The 7888-nt window shown below is 44.3% G+C and overlaps 1 long non-coding RNA gene across 1 annotated transcript in view; it reads left to right on the top strand.

Moving 5' to 3' along the window:
- Positions 1-7103, top strand: part of LOC140720118 (uncharacterized) — a 7570-nt gene extending 467 nt beyond the window's left edge. Inside the window, exons 2-4 of the long non-coding RNA XR_012097111.1 lie at positions 635-728; positions 4558-4708; positions 6951-7103. This is a non-coding gene — a long non-coding RNA (uncharacterized lncRNA). The remainder of the gene's footprint in view (positions 1-634; positions 729-4557; positions 4709-6950) is intronic.
- The last annotated feature ends 785 nt before the right edge of the window (positions 7104-7888 follow it).

Here is a 7888-nt window from a genome sequence, read left to right as displayed (position 1 = left end):
AGTAGATTTCGGCGTTTAAACAGACTCCAATCAGAAAAATGGAGCAGGAAAATGATGCCTCACACGTTCTGCTCCAACGGCTGAATCTGAACACCCTTTCTGTGGCCCCACTCTCCTCCCCTTCCTTCCTCTTTTCACAGCACACCATCCCTTCTCTACGATTATTGTTTTAATAATATATTTTACTGAAGGAACGGCACAATATAGGATACATAATGGATTACATTTTCCTCCATTTTGCTTTTGTATCTTACCCCTGAACAAAGATCCCCTCACCCACCCCCCCCTCCCCCCGAACATACAATGACAGCTAATGTATTTACAATACAACACTTCACAAATACAAGTACGGACATTTCACAGCCATACCCCCACACTACGTCAAGACGAAGTCCCACACACATCTACAACATCTCAGATTATCCAGAATACACTCATATTACAATTCATCAACCACCCTGTGAGGTAAACCATATGCGTGTTAAAAGAGAAGCAACTTTCCAAGTACAGTCAAATGCCCTCAACTATTAGGTCATTACTTAAGACTCCCAAAATATGACAAGAAAGGCCCCCATTCCGTATAGCACTTTCTCACTGACGCCCTCAGAGTGAATTTAATCTTTTCTAATTTCAGGAAAAAAAACATTACGTCCTCTAACCAAGCAGCAGCAGATGGGGTAGTGGCAGATTTCCAGACCAGCAAGATTCTCCTACGGGCCAAAAGCGATGTAAGTGAAATGATATCCGACTGCTTTGCAACTAAACCCAAAACATCATCTCCACACCAAATACAGCTATAAGCGGGTAAGGTTTCAGTGTCACCCCCAAAACCTCACTGATAATTTTAAAAACCAGTGCCCAGGTATCATCAAGCCGTGGGAAAGACCAAAATGCATGAACTAAACCAGCCGGATTGAAGGAACATCGAACATAGAATAATACAGCACATTACAGGCCCTTAGGCCCAGAATGTTGTGCCGACCCTCAAACCCACGCTCCCATATATCCCCACACCTTAAATTCTTCCATAAACCTGTCTAGTATCTGCCTCTACCATTGACTCAGGCAGTGCATTCCACGCATCAACCACTCTCTGTGTGAAAAACCTTTCTCTAATATCCCCCTTGAACTTCCCTTCTCTTACCTTAAAATCATGTCCGCTGGTACTGAGCAGTGGTGCCTGGGTAAGAGCCGCTGGCTGTACGCTCTGTCTACTCCTCTTAATATCTTGTACACCTCTATCATGTCTCCTCTCATCCTCCTTCTCTCCAAAGTGTAAAGCCCTAGCTCCCTTAATCTCTGATCATAATCCATACTCTCTAAAGCAGGCAGCATCCTGGTAAATCTCCTTTGTACAATTTCCAACACTTCCACATCCTTCCTATAATGAGGCGACCAGAACTGGACACAGTACTCCAAGTGTGGCCTAACCATAGTTTTATATAGCAGCATCATTACATCTTGTCTCTTAAACTCTATCCCTCGACTTATGAAAACTAACACTCCATTAGCTTTCTTAACCACCCTATCTACCTGTGAGGCAACTTTCAGGGATCTATGGACATGTACCCCTAGATCCCTCTGCTCATTCATACTACCATGTAACCTGCCAATTACTCTGTACTCTTGCCTTGGAGTTTGTCCTTCCAATGTGTACCACGTCACACCTGTCACAGCTAGCATCTGTCCCAGGATATATGTCAGCACGCCTGGCTTTACTTAAATGTACCGTGTAAAACTTTAAATTGTATGAGCCCGAGTCTAGCACATGATGACGAGGAATGAACCCTATTCAGTGCTTTTGCCCAATATTCCTCAGCCAGATCCACACCGTCATCCTCCCAGCTAGTCGTAGTTTTGTTTCGATCTTGAACTGCCAAAGACATCAGCTGAGAGTATAGTACAGAGTTCAGCACTTTATTATTAAAGCTAAGAGTGAGTTTGTCCCAAAACATAGTAGGTGGTAGATCAGGAAAAGAGGGAGATTTTTCCTTGACAAACTGGAGAATCTGCAGGTATTGAGAACAATGATTATGCGGAAGGCCATATTTACTGCACAGGTTATCAAAACTATTAAATATATTATCAGTGCACAAATCCTTAATGCGCATAAGACCGTTCAAACCCCATTGTCTAAAATCTGAATCGAGTGTGGAGGGAAGAAATAGATGGTTTCTATGAACGGGGCCCAAAACTGAACTGATGTGAACGTATAGTGGCAGCGAAATTGATTAAAAATGTTGAGGGTGGAGAGCACGACAGGGTTAGATGTGAATTGAGAGGATTTCAATGGGAATGTTCTGTGACCCCTCTCCTAACACCTTGAAATAATGTAGTTGTCTTAAGTGCACCAGAAAGAGGCTAAACTGCAATAGCAAAAAAAAAAAAAAGATTCAATGATTCTTAATTGGGTGAGTGAGCAGCTCGACGTCCTGGTCCATATATGTTTCAATAAAATCGATATGTATGTGAAGGTGTTTCAGCAGAGTGAGGTCAGGGATTTAGCTATTAAATTAAAGGACAGGACCACCACCCGTCCCAGTGTGCCCAGACCGAGGAAGACCATACAGTTTAGCATGTGGCTCAAGCTACGGTGCAGATGGGAGGGATTCAGAATTCATTGTGTTTATTCCAAGGAACGTGAGATGTCAACAGAAGAGATGGAAGACGGTTTGTCTGTTTGTTTGTTTTTCCTAGCGGGAAGGTTTGTCAGGACTGTGCATGAGAGTCTTTGGCAGAGTGTTTGAAATCAATTTGCAGGATGATGGGATTCAGAGAGCAGACAGCGGAGTCGATCTGGAGACAGATATTGTTAAGACCTCAGAAAAAGGCAGGAATCGAAAGGTTGTGCATCATGCGATTGGTCCCCTGAGCTCCGTATATTTCAATGCAGGAAGCTTCTAAGAAATGCAGTTGAGCTCAGGGCATGAATCAACACAGTGAATATGATATTTCAGCCATTATTGAGAATTGGGTGTAGGAGGAGCAAGCAGGACAGCAAGATATTTCGGGTTTCCCTATTTTAGACGAGAGTAAACAGAAGGAATTACAGGAGGAGGGGTGACATTACAGGGCTGAGAAAATGTCCCCGCAGAGCACAGTCAGAACAGACAAGACAATTTGTCCAATTTAGGTTTTATGCCTGGAAACATGGAAACATAGAAAAGCTACAACACCATACAGGCCCTTCGGCCCACAAGTTGTGCCGAACATGACGCTACCTTAGAAATGTCTAGACCTACACATAGCCCTCTATTTTGCTAAGCCCCATGTACCTATCCAAAATTCTCTTAAAATACCCTATTGTATACGCCTCCACCACCGTTACCGGCAGCCCAGTCCGCGCACTCACTACTCTCTGCGTCAATCACTTACCCCTGACATCTCCTCCGTACCTACTCCGCAGCACCTTAAACCTGTGTCCTCTTGTGGCAACAATTTCAGCCCTGGGAAAAAGCCCCTGACGATACACACGTTCAATGCCTCTCATCATCTTATACTCCCCTATCATGTCACCTTTCATCCTCCTTTGCTCCAAAGAGAAAAGGCTGATTTCACTCAACCTGTTTTCATAAAGCATGCTCCACGATCCAGGTAATTTCCTCGTGAATCTCCTCGGTACTATTTCAAATGTTTTTCTTTTTTTTTTATTGAAATTCACCATCAATCATACATTTCCATATGATGTATCTCAGATATTGTACACAGAAATCATATAGACATATATGCCACAAATCTCCACATGATATTTATCTGAGGTTTACACTTATAGGACAGAGAGGAAAGAAAGAACAAGCCAAAGGAGAAAACGATGTACAAGTAGGAAGTGATCTTTTTTTTAACAACATATTCATTGTTTTGTGAGAATAAAATCAGGCCTATGAGGTGTTATGTGGTTAAAATATTTTCCCCAGTATGAATCAAATTGTTCCAATTTATGAGTAACAGATGCTGTTTTCTTCTCCATTTTGTAAATGTCCTTTATAATTTCCATCCTTGCGTTTAAAGCTGGGCTCTCTTCTGATAAACATTTCCTAGTAAGAGTTTTTTTTTTACCAGCCACCAGCAGTATGTTCATTAAATATTTCTCTCTTGTCAAGTATTCTTGAGGTACATACTTGTGAGGCGTCCAGCACTAAGCACCATACTCCAAGTGGGTCTGACCAGGGTCCGAAGTAGCTGCAACATTACCTCTGGGCTACTAAATTCAATTTCGCCGTTTATGAAGACCACTACACCGTATGCCCTGTTAACCACAGAGTCAATCTGTGCAGTTCCTCTGAGTGTCCTATGTACTGAGACCACAAGATCCCTCTGATCCTCCACACTGCCAAGATTCTTACCACTAATATTATATTCTGCCATAATATTTGACCTACCAGAATGAACCACTTCACTTTTATCTGGGTTGAACTCCATCTGCGATTTCTCAGCCCGGTTTTACATTCTATCAATCTCGCACTGTAACTTATAACTGCCCGCTACCCTATTCACAACACCTCCAACCTTTGTGTCATCAGCAATCTTAATAACCCATCCCTTCACTTCCTCACCCAGGTCATTTATAAAAAAAAAGCAGGAAGAGTGAAGGTCCCAGAACAGATCCCTGAGGCACACCACTGATCTCCGACCTCCATGCAGAATATGACCCTTCTACAGCCACGATGGAAAACCACTTCTATGGGCAAGCCAGTTCTGGAACCCCAAAGTAAGTGCCCTTGGATCCCATGCCTCCTTACACAATAAGCCTTGAGTGGGGTACTTTATCAAATGCTTTGCTGAAATCCGTATAACCTGCATCTACTGCTCTTCCTTCATGAATGGAAGTGAGCAAATGAGGAATAAGAAATGTATTGCGATGACATTGGAGTTAAATTTTTGACCAGAGAATACTCTGCTCGATTCGGAGGAACAGATCTGCAGAGAGATTGCAGATTGTTAGAACCACAGAAAGATAGAACATTACAGCAGGGAAACAGGCCTTTAGGCCCTTCCTGGCTGTGCTGAAACATTTTTCTGCTTCGTCCCACTGACCAGCACCTGGACCATATCCCTCCATAAACCTCCCATCCATGTACCTGTCCAAGTTTTTCTTAAATGTTAAAAATGAGCCCGCATTTACCACTTCACCTGGCAACTCATTCCACAATTCCACCACTCTCTGTGTGAAGAAATAAACCCCCCCCCCAATTTTGCCTTTAAACATTTCCCCTTCACCCATGTCCTCTGGCTTTTTCTCTCCCCTAGCCTCAGTGGAAAAAGCCTGCATGCATGCATTCTATCTGTACCCATCATAATTTTATATACCTCTATCACATCACCCCTCATTCTTCTACGCTCCAGGGAATAAAGTCCAAACCTATTCAACCTTTCTCTGTAACTAAGTTTCTCAAGTCCCGGCAACATCCTTGTAAACCTTCTCTGCACTCTTTGAACCTTATTAATATCCTTCCTGTAATTCGGTGACGAATACTGCACACTATCCTCCAAATTCGGCCTCACCAATGCCTTATGTAAACTCCCCATAGCATTCTAACTCTTATACTCAGTTCTTTGATTTATAAAGGCCTATATACCAAAAGCTCTATTTACGACCCTGTCTACCTGTGAAAGTCACTTTTACGGTGTTTTGTATCTGTATTCCCGAATCCCTCTGTTCTACTGCACTCCTCAGTGCCCTATCATTTACCTTGTATGTTCTACCTTGATTTGTCCTTCCAAACTGCAATACCTCACACATGTCTGTATTAAACTCCATCTGCCATTTTTCAGCCCATTTTTCCGTCTGGTCAAAATCCCTCTGGAAGCGTTTGAAACCTTCCTCACTATCCACTGCATCTCCAATCTTTGTATCATCAGCAAATTTGCTGATCTAATTTACCACATTATCTTCCAGATCCATGATATAGATGACAAACAACAATTGAACCAGCTCTGATCCATTTGACACACTACAAGTCACAGACCTCCACTCAGAGAAGCAATCCTCCACTACTACTCTCTGGTTTGACCCTCTGAGTCAATATCTAACTCAATTTACTCCTTCATTATGTATACCTAGCGACTGAATCTTCCAACATATCTCCCATACAGGACATTGTAATAGGCTTTACTGAAGTCCATGTAGACAGCATCCACTGCCTTCTCTTCATCCACTTTCCTGGTAACCTCCTCGAAAACTGTAATAGGTTTTTTAAATATGACCTAGCACAATCAAAGCCATTTTAACTCTCCCTAATACGTCCATGTCTATCCAAATACTTGTAGGTCCAATGTCTTAGTACTCTTCCATATAATTTACCTACTACAAACGTCAGACTTACCGGCCAGTACTTTCCCGGATTAATTTTAGAGCGTTCTTTAAACAACGGCTCCTGTACCCCCTTCTTGATGGTTGAGGGGTTATAACAGTTACAGACCCTGGTGATGTGAGTTCTGAGTACCTTATTTCTGATGGTTCAGGGGTCATAATGTTCCTGAACCTGGTGGTGTGAGTCCTGAGGCTTCTGGAACCGTTCCTGATGGTTGAGGGGTAATAAATTTTCCAGGACCTGCGGTGTTAGTCCAAAGGTACCTGTACCTCCTTCCGAGTGGTTGAGGGGTAATAACTGTCCCTGAATCTGGTGGTATGGGCCCCGAGGCTCCTGTACATCCTTCCATATGGTTGAGGGGTTTTAGCGGTTTCTGTACCGGCTGGTGTGGGCCGTGAGTCCCCCGTACCCTCTTCCTGATCGCTGAGGGGAAATAACAGTTCCTGAACTTGGGTTGTGTGTCTTCAGGACAGATATCTACAGTGAGCGATCATGAGAAAAATGGATGGTTGCATTCTTCAGTGAGGGTACCCGTGACTATTTACATCAGCGACGACATGATGTCTCTCTGTGGGTTCAGAATTTCTCTGTCAGCAAACCTCAGATCGTCACTCACTGTTCTCTGTTTCCCATTTACAGAATAAACGTGTTCACAGGGATGGATCAACAGGAAAGGCGCTTGTTATCTCATTAAACCTCACGATGAGGCGAAGAAAGAATGTTGAAACAATGGTTCGAAGCTGCTGGAAATGAGCTCAATCGAGGAGGAAATTTGTGCGAGACCATGTGAGGATGACTCCACACTGTCCGGAGCCTGACAAAGTGAGGCTTCAAACACACCGTCCCATCACACAATCCCGGGGTCAGAAACAGGGTGAAACTCCATTCACACCGTCCCATGACACACGCACGGGACCACACACAGTGAGAAGTTCCATCCCCTCCGTCCCAACACAGAATTCCGTGTTCACACACAGAGAGAAGCTCTCTCAATACCGACCCATCGCAAAACCTCGGGGTCAGACGAAAAATGAACCTCCCCCCACACCGTCCTTTCTCCCACTCCCGGGGTCAGACACAGAGTGATTCTCCCGCCACGCCGTCTCACCACACAACCACGGGATGCGATACAGAGTGAAGCTCCCTCCATACTCTCCCATCACACGTACTCGGGGTCAGACATGGGGTGAACCTCCTTCCACACCGTTCCTTCACCCACTCCCAGGATCAGATACGGAGTGAATGTCACTCTACTCCGTCCCGTCACACAATCGCGGGAGCAGACACTGAGTGAAGCTCCTTCCGCATCGTCATCACAGATGGTCCGGTGGTCGGGCACACAAAGTGAAGCTTACTCCATACAGTCCCATGACACACTCCCGCGGTCAGAAACAGTTTGAAGCTCCCTTCACACCTTCCCATGACACACGTCCCATCACACACAGTGAGAAGTTCCCTCCCCTCCTTCCCAACACAGAATTCCGTGGTCAGACAGAGAGAGAAGCTCTCTCCACACAGTCCCATCGCAGAACCCCGCGGTCAGACAAAATATGAGGCTTCCTTCACACCGTCCCATC

The sequence above is a fragment of the Hemitrygon akajei genome, unplaced genomic scaffold, assembly GCF_048418815.1.
Source record: "Hemitrygon akajei unplaced genomic scaffold, sHemAka1.3 Scf000036, whole genome shotgun sequence".
Classification (NCBI taxonomy): Eukaryota; Metazoa; Chordata; class Chondrichthyes; order Myliobatiformes; family Dasyatidae; genus Hemitrygon; species Hemitrygon akajei.
This window is presented reverse-complemented; position numbering and strand designations above follow the sequence as displayed.